We start from the raw sequence: 15,975 nt of genomic DNA, 5'->3' as shown, positions 1-15,975 counted from the left end.
TTAGAGTACACCGGGTGAACACATCGTTCACAACACCTACAGGTTGCGAGCCTGCTAGTGTTCCACTGGACTGTCTAGAATAGTCCGTGGTTGTCATCCATACTCTGCTGAATGACGGGGACATCGTTTGGGAAAAAGGCTTCTCACATCGTCCACCTCTCACCCTCACCTCGTGGTCTATAACACCTCTCAACTCATCATCCAACTCATATTCCATCTATTACATCTACCCAAGTTTTACCCCAACATTATCGTTGATATAAAATATATATACAGTTTAAATAATTTAAAACATGTATAAAATCGTTCATCCAGCATAGACAACAAGTATTCAGATAATATGCACGCATAGCACGTAATTTATATAAAATACTTCATATCTATGTGTAAGATGAAAGTAACTATGCACTCACCTGGGAAGTTGGTGACTCGTCACTCGGACAGCACTTCGTTACTATTAAAACGGTTTTCTTCGACAAACCTAGTATCAATATGACTAGGGTTTAGTCTGGCGTTAACCGCGACAAATGAATAGTCTAGCTATTATTATTATTATATAAGCGTTAAATAACACGCAATATAACTAATAATAATAGCCCAAATACTTATTATAAGTTCCTAATAACGTTACTATATTAAAACATAAGCTATACTAAAGATAGGGTAGGCATAGCTCACTTACAGCTGGTTTTCTCGAAAACCGGGCTTCGCTGGAGCAGCGTTCCCGAGCCGAAAGGCTCTTTTTTTCGGGACTCCAGGAGCGTCGGGGCTTCCTTCGGGTGCTAGGGGGTTTACCTAGGCTTTAGGGGGGTTAGGATAGGCTAGAGAGAGAGAGTATAGAGAGAGAAAGAAGTGGGGAAAGGTGTGAGAAATGAGAGAACCCGGCACTTCTATTTATAGGGTGAAATCTTGACGGACTCGCCGAGTCGGTTTACTGACTCGCCGATTCAGTGCCACGTGTCATCACCTGATGGCTTTCCTTGGGGAGAAAGCCTTGGCCCATATTCAGCCACGTCACCCTTTTTGCATCAGCACCCTGCTGACTTCTAAACCCCGTAACTTTCGCATACGAGCTCCGTTTTTGACGTTCATTTTTTCCACGTGTAGGTAAAAACAAGATCTACAACTTTCATTTAGACCCCATCTGCTAATTCTCGACCGATCTCAAATTTAACAACAGGAGGCGTTTAGACTGTTAAATGACCGTGAAGAATTCGTAACTCCTTCATACGGACTCCGTTTTCGTCTATCTTTTTACCGTTGAGTTCCTATTAATGAGATATTCAACTCTCATTTAGGTCGCGTAAGCCAAAAACCGCTCTAACTAAAATTCGAGTTTCGGGCTGTGCACTGCTAAGCCGAATGTTAGAAAAATCATAACTTCCTCATACGAAGTCAGATTTGGGCGTTCTTTTTATGGATTTTATCGGTTTAACATATTCTATGACTTTTGTTTAGATCACTAAGGCTAAATCGCGCTCTATCGTAAATTCACTTTTTCGCTTCCTGGTGTCTTTCCGGTTTTGCCGTAAAACTTCGACGGGCCATAACTTCTTCGTTATAACTCGGATTTCGGCGTTCTTTATATGTACGGAAACCTTGATACATATTCTACAACTTGGTTAAAATTATTTATTCTAAATAATCTTTTGTCGAAAAGTCATTTTCGACCCTTATTGCCTCTAAATTGGCTAGCCCGGATCTGCGGGCGTTACAATTATCTCCCCCTTAGGATGATTACGTCCCGGAATCATCAACGAAACAGGGCTCGTATAATGACTCCATACATCATATCTTCATCCTAGGTAATAATTATAACTTCTATATTCCTTCAAGTTTATCTCTTAGACTCAGGTCTCTTAGAGTCAAATTCCGGAATGGAATATGTCTTCCTTCATGGTCTAATGTGATATAATCACATTTTAACATGTAGCATTTCTAGCTACCAACTTCTTTTAACAACGAGCGCGATACTTCTACTGATCGCTTTGATTTCCATCGTTTGGTTTAATTCGGACGCTACATCAAACTTGGTTCTCCGAATCTCGTAACATACTTATCATAGTCGGAGTCAATTCGATATGACGACTAGGTTCGGAATAACAATCATCCTCTTAGTCATTACCAAAACGATGGTAACGGCATGCTTGAATAAAACGAAATCATTTACTAGCTTCTTGGTAACCTTGTGACTTTCCCTGATCCAAGTGTGAGTCCTGTGCTTCCGGTAGTATATGCATCTACTACCTTTCGCACCTACTCATACTCGTCCCAAGTATTGTCTCGCAGTCCCCAAGTCACCATACAGGAAAATCACGTAACAGTTTAACACATCAGATAACAAAACGAAGGTTTTATTATTTCTTGAAACGATTACGTAGGTGTTCAAGTTCACCCTAGACTATTCCTCTAATAGGCTACATCATAAGATACTATGGCTACTGCATAACTTGATCTTCAGATATGAAGTCCTCATCCTTGATTCCTCGCATGGTTTTCTGCTTCGTCGAGGATCATGTGGAATGCTCTTGGCCTTGGTGGTGTGTTTGGCCTTGCTGCCTCGTTTTTCTTTGGGCAGTCCCTAGAAATATGCCCTTCTTTGTTACATCCATAGCACACCTTCTTGTTGGACACACACTTGCTGGCGTAATGCCCTGCCTTTCCACCTTTGTAGCAAGTCACCTCCTCGCTACATTTCCCAAAGTGCTTCTTTTTACAGTTTTCGCACCATTTGGCTTCACCTCCTCCTCCTTCGTCAATCTTTGAGAATTTCCTTTCTTTGTTGGATTTTGAAGATCCTTCATGCTTCCTTTTCTCGCCAACTTCAGCTCTCTCCAGACCCTTTTCCCTAATCTGGGTCTCAGCATTCCTGGCTGCCCAGATGGCTCCTTTCAAAGTGGTTGCTTGCTTGACCATTGGCCCAAAATCTGCTGGTAATCCATGGGCAAACTTGTTGACCTTGGACAGCTCAGTTGGAACTAGGTAAGGAACAAGCTTCATTTTCTCCGTAAAACTTGCAGCATACTCGATGACACTCATCCTTCCCTTCTTTAGATTCTGGAACTCATTGTTGATCTCTAGAAGATCCTGCTCAGAGCAGTACTGCATCTTTAACTGCACCAGAAAATCTTCCCAAGAAATCTTGCTCGCTTCTCCTTTGGGCATCGAATCGGCTAGTAGCTTCCACCAGCTTAGTACTCCAGATTTCAATAGAGGAACCGCGAGAGCGGTCTTCTGCCTGTTGCTACACTCGCAACTCTAAAACATCGTCTCCATCTCAGAGATCCAGTTCATGACTTCCACGGCGTCGGGCTTCCAGATAGACTCAGTGGTTTGGACGCCATGAAATCCTTATATTTGCATCCACGTCCATCATTTCCTCCATCCTGATGGTTTTTCCTAACTATCGGTGGGTTGGCTTGACCAACAGTCCCACTGTAGTTTCCCTCCTCAGTCTGCCCTTCGTTCAACTCGGGCTGTTCGACCTGTATGGTCGCTTCCTCTCGATTTTGTTGGAGCAAACGCCTGGTTTCCTCCATTTGACGATCCAACATTGCCTGGATCATCGCTTGCACTCCAGCCATCGTTATTGGCTAAGCAGCGGCCACCACAACCGGTATTTGCTCAATCACTGGGCGTTGGTTTCGGTTCCCATTTGCATTCACGTTTCCGCTACGGGTTCTTGCCATCTTGATCTACACACCGAATAAGGTGAATCTAGACCTTTACTTAGGATTAACGTCCAAATAGTCCTTATCACTCTGAAACGTTTATATGCTAGTTCTAATATCGTAGTCGTACGTTTAGAATGCTAAACACATAAGGTTTCCAGATCCGGTCGGCAAAAGACCATAGATCCGATCAAACTATAGCATAACAAATGATTTAGCAGATAAAAGCAATTTAGGCATCATTCCTAAAATAAGCTAGTGCTTTTGTCTATTCATGTGTATTACCTAAATCACACTCCTCACAATCATCACTTAGCATTCTAAGTTTAAGTCTAGAAATTTCCTTCAAATTCCTAGTTCGATTAAACTAATGCTCTGATACCAACTGTGACATCCTCATTTTCACGGCCAGAAAAGACCGATTTTGTTTATGCTTTATAAAAATCAAAGTACTTCTTTAATAAAAATGTTGCGGAATTTGTCCCCAGAAAAAGATGATAAATACGTTATTAAAACATTTTCGAAGAAACGTATTTTATTCATTTTAGAACATAAGCATAAACGAAACTTACATTTATTTACACTAGTGATCTACATCTCTTTAATCTCTCAGTGTAATATCACTTCATATCGACACCTGTGATATAAATAAACTGAGTGGGTCAGGTTGGGAAACCTGGTGAGTACATAGGGTTTTCAACCCACAATAATATAATTATTATGTTTAAACAATCAAGCAATTAAACCCCATTACCCATCCCCATTATATTTTCTATTCTTAAGGACTTACCCTAAGAATCATATATTCCTCGTTCATTCATTCCTAAGGATCATCCTAAGGAATCGGCATGAAGTCCATCGTTCCCACGGTCTACACAACAGGCACTAAGTCTGCATAGTCGCCAGGGTTTAGGCACTAAGTCTGCATAGTCGCCAGGGTTTAGGCACTAAGTCTGCATAGTCGCCAGGGTTTTGGCATCAAGTCTGCATGATCACCAAGGTTTTGGCACCAAGTCTGCATGGTCACCAAGGTTTAGAGTACACCGGGTGAACACATCGTTCACAACACCTAGAGGTTGCGAGCCTGCTAGTGTTCCACTGGACTGTCTAGAATAGTCCGTGGTTGTCATCCATACTCTGCTGAATGACGGGGACATCGTTTGGGAAAAAGGCTTCTCACATCGTCCACCTCTCACCCTCACCTCGTGGTCTATAACACCTCTCAACTCATCATCCAACTCATATTCCATCTATTACATCTACCCAAGTTTTACCCCAACATTATCGTTGATATAAAATATATATACAGTTTAAATAATTTAAAACATGTATAAAATCGTTCATCCAGCATAGACAACAAGTATTCAGATAATATGCACGCATAGCACGTAATTTATATAAAATACTTCATATCTATGTGTAAGATGAAAGTAACTATGCACTCACCTGGGAAGTTGGTGACTCGTCACTCGGACAGCACTTCGTTACTCTTAAAACGGTTTTCTTCGACAAACCTAGTATCAATATGACTAGGGTTTAGTCTGGCGTTAACCGCGACAAATGAATAGTCTAGCTATTATTATTATTATATAAGCGTTAAATAACACTCAATATAACTAATAATAATAGCCCAAATACTTATTATAAGTTCCTAATAAGTGGTTGCTTGCTTGACCATTGGCCCAAAATCTGCTGGTAATCCATGGGCAAACTTGTTGACCTTGGAGAGCTCAGTTGGAACTAGGTAAGGAACAAGCTTCATTTTCTCCATAAAACTTGCAGCATACTCGATGACACTCATCCTTCCCTTCTTTAGATTCTGGAACTCATTGTTGATCTCTAGAAGATCCTGCTCAGAGCAGTACTGCATCTTTAACTGCACCAGAAAATCTTCCCATGACATCTTGCTCGCTTCTCCTTTGGGCATCGAATCGGCTAGTAGCTTCCACTAGCTTAGTACTCCAGATTTCAATAGAGGAACCGCGAGAGCGGTCTTCTGCCTGTTTCTACACTCGCAACTCTAAAACATCGTCTCCATCACAGAGATCCAGTTCATGACTTCCACCGGCGTCGGGCTTCCAGATAGACTCGGTGGTTTGGACGCCATGAAATCCTTATATTTGCATCCACGTCCATCATTTCCTCCATCCTGATGGTTTTTCCTAACTATCGGTGGGTTGGCTTGACCAACAGTCCCACTGTAGTTTCCCTCCTCAGTCTGCCCTTCGTTCAACTCGGGCTGTTCGACCTGTATGGTCGCTTCCTCTCGATTTTGTTAGAGCAAACGCTTGTTTTCCTCCATTTGACGATCCAACATCGGCTGGATCATCGCTTGCACTCCGACCATGTTATTGTCTCAGCAGCGGCCACCACAACCGGTATTTGCTCAATCACTGGGCGTTGGTTTCGGTTCCCATTTGCATACACGTTTCCGCTATGGGTCCTTGCCATCTTGATCTATACACCGAATAAGGTGAATCTAGACCTTTACTTAGGATTGACGTCCAAATCGTCCTTATCACTCCGAAACGTTTATATGCTAGTTCTAATATCGTAGTCATACGTTTAGAATCCTAAACACATAAGGTTTCCAAATCCGGTCGGCAACAGACCATATATCCGATCAAACTATAGCATAACAAATCATTTAGCACATAAAAGCAATTTAGGCATCATTCCTAAAATAAGCTAGTGCTTTTGTCTATTCATGTGTATTACCTAAATCACACTCCTCACAATCATCACTTAGCATTCTAAGTTTAAGTCTAGAAATTTCCTTCAAATTCCTAGTTCGCTTAAACTAATGCTCTGATACCAACTGTGACATCCTCATTTTCACGGCCAGAAAAGACCGATTTTGTTTATGCTTTATAAAAATCAGAGTACTTCTTTAATAAAAATGTTGCGGAATTTGTCCCCAAAAAAACATGATAAATACGTTATTAAAACATTTTCGAAGAAACGTATTTTATTCATTTTAAAACGTTTGGGATGTCATCGTCAATACAGGAACATAAGCATAAACGAAACTTACATTTATTTACACTAGTGATCTACATCTCTTTAATCTCTCAGTGTAATGTCACTTCATATCGACACCTGTGATATAAATAAACTGAGTGGGTCAGGTTGGGAAACCTGGTGAGTACATAGGGTTTTCAACCCACAATAATATAATTATTATGTTTAAACAATCAAGCAATTAAACCCCATTACCCATCCCCATTATATTTTCTATTCTTAAGGACTTACCCTAAGAATCATATATTCCTCGTTCATTCATTCCTAAGGATCATCCTAAGGAATCGGCATGAAGTCCATCGTTCCCACGGTCTACACAACAGGCACTAATTCTACATAGTCGCCAGGGTTTAGGCACTAAGTCTGCATAGTCGCCAGGGTTTTGGCATCAAGTCTGCATGATCACCAAGGTTTTGGCACCAAGTCTGCATGGTCACCAAGGTTTAGAGTACACCGGGTGAACACATCGTTCACGACACCTACAGGTTGCGAGCCTGCTAGTGTTCCATTGGACTGTCTAGAATATTCCTTGGTTGTCTTCCATACTCTGCTGAATGACGGGGACATCGTTTGGGAAAAAGGCTTCTCACATCGTCCACCTCAAACCTCACCTCGTGGTCTATAACACCTCTCAACTCATCATCCAACTCATATTCCATCTATTACATCTACCCAAGTTTTACCCCAACATTATCGAAGATATAAAATATATATACAGTTTAAATAATTTAAAACATGTATAAAATCGTTCATCCAGCATAGACAACAAGTATTCAGATAATATGCACGCATAGCACGTAATTTATATAAAATACTTCATATCTATGTGTAAGATGAAAGTAACTATGCACTCACCTGGGAAGTTGGTGACTCGTCACTCGGACAACACTTCGTTACTCTTAAAACGGTTTCCTGGACAAACCTAGTATCAATATGACTAGGGTTTAGTCTGGCGTTAACCGCGACAAATTAATAGTCTAGCTATTATTATTATTATATAAGCGTTAAATAACACTCAATATAACTAATAATAATAGCCCAAATACATATGATAAGTTCCTAATAACGTTACTATATTAAAACATAAGCTATACTAAAGATAGGGTAGGCATAGCTTACTTACAGCTGGTTTTCTCGAAAACCGGGCTTCATTGGAGCAGCGTTCCCGAGCCGAAAGGCTCTTTTTCTCGGGACTCCGGGAGCCTCGGTGCTTCCTTTGGGTGCTAGGGGGTTTACCTAGGCTTTAGGGGGTTAGGATAAGCTAGAGAGAGAGTATAGAGAGAGAAAGAAGTGGGGAAAGGTTTGAGAAATGAGAGAACCCAGCACTTCTATTTATAGGGTGAAATCCTGACGGACTCGCTGAGTCGGTTTACTGACTCGCTGAGTCAGTGCCACGTGTCATCACCTGATGGCTTTCCTTGGGGAGAAAGCCTTGGCCCATATTCAGCCACGTCACCCTTTTTGCATCAGCACCCTGCTGACTTCTAAACCCCGTAACTTTCGCATACGAGCTCCGTTTTTTACGTTCATTTTTTCCACGCGTAGGTAAAAACAAGATCTACAACTTTCATTTAGACCCGATCGGCTAATTCTCGACCGATCTCAAATTTAACAGTAGGAGGCGTTTAGACTGTTAAATGACCGCGAAGAATTCGTAACTCCTTCATACAGACTCCGTTTTCGTCTATCTTTTTACCGTTGAGTTCCTATTAATGAGATCTTAACCTCTCATTTAGGTCGTGTAAGCCAAAAACTGCTCTAACTAAAATTTGAGTTTCGGGTTGTGCACTGCTAAGCCGAATGTTAGAAAAATCATAACTTCCTCATACGAAGTCAGATTTGGGCGTTCTTTTTATGGATTTTCTCGGTTTCACATATTCTATGACTTTCGTTTAGATCACTAAGGCTAAATCGCGCTCTATCGTAAATTCACTTTTTACGCTTCCCGGTGTCATGCCGGTTTTGCCGTAAAACTTCGACGGGCCATAACTTCTTCGTTATAACTCGGATTTCGGCGTTCTTTATATGTACGGAAACCTTGAGACATATTCTAAAACTTGGTTAAAATTATTTATTCTAAATAATCTTTTGTCGCAAAGTCGTTTTTGACCCTTATTGTCTCTAAATTGGCTAGCCCGGATCTGCGGGCGTTACAACGCCTCCTTGGACACCGCAGTTGAATGGTGTGGCAGAAAGGCGTAATCGAACCTTATTGGATATGGTTCGCTCTATGATGAGTCGTGCTTCACTATCAATCTCTTTTTGGGGGTATGCCTTAGAGACTGCCGCCCATATCTTTAACCGAGTCCCTACAAAGAAGGTTGCTAAAACACCTCACGAGATGTGGACAGGGAAAGTTCCCTCATTGGCACATATCAAGGTTTGGGGTTGCGAGGCTTTTGTAAGACGAGATACTCACGACAAGCTTGAACCTCGTAGTGAGCGATGTATTTTCATCAGCTACCCGCAGAAATCCTTTGGATATCTCTTTTATAGACCGAAGGACAATGTTGTCTTCGTTGTAAGGAGAGGAGTTTTCCGAGAGCAAGAACTCATAATCCAAGGAGACAGTGGGAGGCAAATCGAACTTGAAGAGATTTAAGAGTCGATAGATGAAGGAACCTCTACCGCTGGCACTCAACCCAAGGAGGAAACTCCGGTTGAACCGATTGACGAATCCTTACCTCTTAGACGTTCCGATAGAGTTAGAGTTCATCCCCAGTTTTATGGTTTTCATATTACTACTGAAGGGAACACGTATATTAGTGATGGTACACTAATAAATCTTGATGAACCTAGTAGCTATAAGGAAGCCATGGCAGGCCCAGAGTCTGCGAAATGGAAAGAGGCAATGGATAGCGAGATCCAATCCATGTATGATAACCATGTTTGGAATTTGGTTGATAATGTGCCCGGACGTAAGACCGTTGGGTGCAAATAGATCTTTAAGAAGAAGACTGACGTGGATGGAAACGTACACACATATAAAGCGTGATTGGTCGCGAAGGGCTTTACTCAAACTCCCGGAGTTGACTATGATGAGACCTTCTCACCAGTTGCAAAGATAAAATCTATTAGAGTGATGCTAGCAATTGCTGCATTTCATGATTATGAGATTTGGCAAATGGATGTCAAGACTGCTTTCCTTAACGGAAAGTTGGCTGAGGATGTTTACATGGCTCAGCCAGAGGGGTTTGTGGATCCGAAGCATCCGAATAGAGTGTGTAAGCTTGAGAATCCATTTATGGACTTAAGCAAGCGTCTCGCTGATGGAATCTTTGCTTCGATGAGAAAGTCAAAGAGTTTGGATTTGTACGAAGCGAAGATGAATCTTGTGTATATGTCAAAGCCAGTGGGAGTATAGTAAGCTTCCTCGTTCTATATGTCGATGACATATTACTCATAGGAAACGACATCCCGACTCTGCAGGAAGTTAAGTCCTGGCTCAGGAAGTGCTTCGCTATGAAGGACCTCGGAGAGGCTTCTTACATTTTAGGAATAAGGATAGTAAGAGAAAGAAGTAAGAGACTAATTGGACTTAGTCAGAACACTTACTTGGAGAAGGTACTAAGACGTTTTAGTATGGAAAACTCGAAGAAGGGAGAATTACCGATACAAAGTAATGCCAAGTTGAGTAAGACTCAAAGTCCGAGTACCGAAGCTGAAATAGCATAAATGAGTCGAGTACCATACGCTTCCGCAGTTGGCTCAATCATGTACGCTATGACTTGTACTCGCCCTGATGTAGCCTTTGCTTTGAGCATGGTTAGTAGGTATCAAGGGAACCCTGGCAGAGCCCACTGGATTGCGGTGAAGAATATCCTTAAGTACCTTCGGAGGACAAAGGAATGGTTCTTAGTCCTCGGAGGGAGTGATGACTTGAAGGTGCGAGGGTATAGTGACGCCAACTTTTAGACCGACAGGGACAACTACCGTTCGCAGTCGGGCTGGGTCTTTACCCTAAATGGAGGAGCAGTGACATGGAAAAGTTCCAAGCAGGAAACCGTAGCTGATTCAACGTGCGAATCAGAGTACATTGCAGCGAGCGAAGCATCGAAGGAGGCAATATGGCTAAAGAACTTCATCGGTGATCTTGGAGTTGTACCTGCCATAAAGGAGCCCATGGAGATTTTTTGTGATAACGAAGGACCGGTTGCCTTGACCAAGGAACCGAGGGATCATGGTAGATCACGACATATCGACAGAAAATATCACTTCATTAGACATCGTGTAGAAGAAGGACAACTCGTAGTAAAGAGGATATCATCAGAAGATAACCCAGCAGATCCGCTTACGAAAGGACTGAGTAGGGTTAAGCACTTGCAGCATGCTAGGAGTATTGGGCTGAAGGATGATATTAGCATAGATTAGATAGTATAAGAAACGTGTAATAGATAAATGTAATTAACATTTGATGATTAAATAAAGGAGTTTTATTTATGAGTAATGTTACTATATTATGTTAATTGTTTAGCTATTGTTTCACTTTGCATGTTTTGACTTCCAGAATAATTGAGTTTATTAGGAATTATCGAATTGTTCAAATTGTCCACAATCGTTCATATATTGGAAGTAGATATGAATGAAGATTGTCGTGAATTGGTGTGTAGATTGTCTAAATGGTATTAGACATAGCAAAAGGTTGTTGCAACGTTCATGAGTGCTTATGAACTAGTTTTGAGCATTGGAACAAACCCACGCTTGCTGGAATCACCTTATGGAATATGATATAAAAGGGTGATTGCAAGACGATAATATCATATAGTCTTAAAACCTAGATATATGGTTTGTTATTTGTTAATTGATTGTACATTGATAATGCGAAAACGCATCAGTAACTCGGTGTTATAAAATGCATTGTTGTGTATAATTGGTTAATGAATAAGTAAATGCAAATAAGTCGAAGTTTATCTGTAACTTTTATCCCAAGAGGGTAAAAGCGATATCTCGGCCGCTCGATGATTTGATTTGACTTATGTGTCGGGCCCGGTCAGAACTGAATTGATGTGTTCGATTAAGTTCTATGTCAAATAAATCAGAGATCGAGAAACCTAAATGCTTGACTAACCATTCCATAGGATTGTCAGCATGATATCTAACAGAGGACTGTACGATCCCTTATCTAAAGGACAAGATTGATTAGATCAGAGTTTGACAGCGTCTTTGAGAGCTACGATTGCAAATCGAATTGTACTTGTGCATATAGTTACTAGACTTATCCAAGTGGGAGACTGTTGGAATACTGTCTAAGGCTGCAACTATATTAGGCAAGTATTTGACCCGGTTATGCATAGTCCTTTTGGGTTGCCTTCACCATAGCAACTTGATAGGATGATTTATTAAGAGAGAATAAATATTATTAATATATTATGGGAATAATATAAAGAATAATAATATTGTTATTTGATTAATATAAGTCATAGAATTAATTGGAATTAATTTGGTGACTTAAAGAGATTAATTAAATAAGAGGGTATAAACTGTCAATTGTTTGATAGTTAAACTTTAGACTGTAAATCCATATAGATATGTATTGGACGGATTCTAGAAGCTTGGGATAGCTTCAAATCGTCCAAGGGGTTATCTAAGGAATGGATTTGGATAGCTTTAAGAGAAGATTATCCAATTAGGGTTTAAGCTGTAACCCTTAAGGAGACTACAAGTATAAATAGACTCTATGGCATAAGGAAATCGGCACTTCATCTAAAGTAGAGAAACCCTGGCCGAATTCCCTCCCCTCTCCTCTCTCTTAAATCATCCTCCTTGCTATTTGGTGTTTGTAAGCCATTAGAGGAGTGACAGTTGTGACTCTAGAGCTCCAAGACAACAAGATCAAACAACAGATTCAAAGGTATGATTCTAGATCTGATTTAGTATTGTTCTTATTTCTAATTAGTCATTAGAAGTCTTGGATTCAAAGCAAGTTTAATTAGAAAGCCTAGATCCAAGCATTAGGGTTTTGCATGCACACATAGGAAAGTTCTTATGGCTAAAACCCATCAAAAAGTTGGTTTCCCGTAAATTTTATAACATTAATTCCTCTAAGTAAGTCGTTATAACCATACTAGATAATGACAATTTCGCCTGTCATGGCGTTTTTTGGACGCCGACGGAAAAAGGTAACGTTTTTGTCTCCCTAGGCTGGCCTAGTCTAACTGTAGCGAATAGCTCAGGTGTGGGGTGTCACCCCCGTATAGATCTATACACAAACTCCCACTCTCCCTCCAAGAGACTCTGGTTATAACTACAGGCTACGATTGTACACTCAATAGGTGTCAACCGAAACGTCTCACTAGATCCTTAATCGAATTTACGCGAAAAAAGAAAAGAACATATAAGCTATATTCCAGGCCCAATAAACATGTAAGTGGACAACTAAGGCCCACTAAGCATGAAAATTATTTCCAGGCTCAAAAGGAATGTGAATATATATTCGGGGCCCAATATATATGTAAAAAGACAACTAAGGCCCATTTAACATTTATTATTTCTAGGCCCAATAAGGATGTGAATACCGAAATCAATCCGTGGTTTGTTACGTTGGTTGTTTAAGCTATGTTGTTTACCGAAGTGACATAAAAAGCTCACATTTTTGTAAAAGGACATTTTTGGTCCTAAAAACCGAAAATTTACAATTATGGCACATTTTTGGTAAAAATGACATTTTAGGTCCTTTAAGGCCAAAATTTACATTTAAGGCTAGTTTTAGGTAGAAATTTACATTTTGGCACAACTTTGTTAAAAATGACATTTAAGCCCACAAAAGTCTAAAAATTTACAAACTTGGCCCAAAATTTCGTAAAAGCCCAAAAGAAGCCCATTTATGAACTTTTACACTCCTAGCCCTTTTTAAGATCAAAAATACCATAAAGATTCATATTTATCAAAATACATCTCTCTTGGTCCCTTAAAAACCACGATTTATATATAAATACCTCATTTTTGGTTATTTTGTCATTTTTGGCCCTTTTATGCAAATCTCTTAGTTTTAAGTAACGTTGATGTATTTTAAAACCTTTTCTTTGCATAATAAGTTGAAATAATTGTTAGGTTCTACAAATATCATCAAATTTTAGTAGATCTTCAAGTTCATGGAGTTTATGACACATAACCACACATATATTATGAAAAAACACACAAAATCATGCATACACACATAGATCTACAAAAAAACAACTTGTATTCTCCCCCAAAACATAGTAAAAACCAAAAATAAGGTGTATGAACTCACCTTGGTTTTATGATTTCGGTTTTGGAAGGAGAATAATGAGGATCTCGGCCCTAATAAGCTTCTTGAGTGGAGATCTTGAAGATGTGGGTGGTTCTAGAGCCTTATATATGAAAATAAGGTTGTAAGGACAAAGATTTTGCTATAAACTTGAAACAAAACAATTGGGTTTCACCAAGACTTACCTAGTTTATGAAGCTTGGAGGGATCTTTTTGTATACACCCAAACTCACAAAAATTTGGAGTTGAAGCGGAGAGAAAATTTAGATGGTTTTTGAGAGGAAATCTTGGAGTGTTGATAATTGAATGGAGAGAGGTGAGTGGAGAACCTTATGGACGAGAGGTAGAAAGAGGAGGGAGGATGGACAGTTTGACTCATGAAAAGAGTGATAAGAAGTTTGCCTTGATCCACGCAATTTTGCATGGATACGTGGAGAATAATGCATAGTGGTATGGTGTGTAAATATGAGGTGTCATGTTGTTTGATTTAGTTCATCCTTTCTTTATATGGGCCGTTAATAAGGAGAAAGGAAAAGAGAAAGAAGAGTTTGATCCATAAGTGAATATATTCGAATGTTATAGGGTCTAATATGGAAATTAATGGGCCCCTTGATGGGTTTACGACCCAATAACAATAAAGAGAGAGGAGTTTATGGCCTATTAGGGTTTAAGAACCCATTTACGGCCCATTAGCCCATGATAATAAAGTGACTTATTTTAGGCCCAACATGAACCAAATTCTATGGTTTGATGAATGTGGGTCCAATTAGAACCCAAATGGGGTTCCTTGGCCCAAAATAATTAAATGAAAAGTTTACTGGCCCATTAGGCCCAATAAGAGGATCCTGGTCCATACTGAGTTTGAACCAGAACATTTGGGTTTCAAACCCACAATTGAGTATCTGAGATGTATTAATTTAGGTTTTGGACTTCACCCAGGAGTTTTGATTCAAATGGATGTTTTTGATTGAGCATAGTACATGATATACACTTAGATTACAAGTTTTACAAGAGTTGATGTTTACATGAAAACATAATTTCCTAGCTAAAAATGATAGTTGTGACACTATGCTTCTTCACAAATCTTCCTCCTCTTCACTAAGCACCAAACACACACACACACACAAGCTCAAAATTGAGGGGAAACGGATTAGGGCTTCGATATATGGCTCAAGAGGCAAAGGAGCCTAATAAGGTGAAAGAGGTGAAGGACTTAATGTGTATAAATAAGGTACAGACCTAAAAATTAGGGTTTTCCCCTGGCTCGCGTATTCCTTGCATACATATGGCTACGTCTAGAGTACGTAGGGGACACCCCGCTTCATACAGCTACTAGAGTACACCCATCGTACCAATGTGTACACCCAGCGTAGTCGGGCCCAAAACGACATAATAAGGGTTTCTTTTCGACCGGGTGTTACATCAAGACCCTCAAAACGACATAATAAGGGTTTCTTTTCGACCAAGGAAGGATAGAAATTGTAATCTCTCTTCTGGTTCACCAAAAGTCACAATATATAGTTTTTAGGCCGACTTACGTACGATGGACGCACATGTTATTACGTTGGGTGTAATGTGAAATTTTGCACGTTTTAACTTGATGCCACCTAGCCTGGTGTGTTGGGCGTATGCCTCATTATGTTGGACGTAATGGGCTTCCTCGTCTAATTCTTTTCTTTTTGCAATTCAGCTCAAATTTCCACCTTTTCCGCTTCTTTTCCACTCTATCAACAAATTATACATGTATAATATAAATTTAAGCATTATAAGTACCTTTTATATCTAAATAGCAAGAAAACATAGTATAAAATAACAATAAAAGACCATAAATATATGTATAAATCAGACGCTATCAATTTTTTAGTTTGGGTTGGTTAGATGAGATAAAGTTTGCAACTTTATAACTCATCTTGGTCCCTTTGTCTCTATATCTTTTGGATCTGAAATTTGATTATGTATTCAACTCTATGCATGAGATTATGGTCTTATTTCTCTATTTTGACCTAGTTTTAGTTATTGACTTGCATTAGGCATGCATGTTTGTAAAGCTACAAT

Source organism: Lactuca serriola, chromosome 5, assembly GCF_051521515.1.
Source record: "Lactuca serriola cultivar US96UC23 chromosome 5, Lser_US96UC23_V15, whole genome shotgun sequence".
Classification (NCBI taxonomy): domain Eukaryota; kingdom Viridiplantae; phylum Streptophyta; class Magnoliopsida; order Asterales; family Asteraceae; genus Lactuca; species Lactuca serriola.
This window is presented reverse-complemented; position numbering follows the sequence as displayed.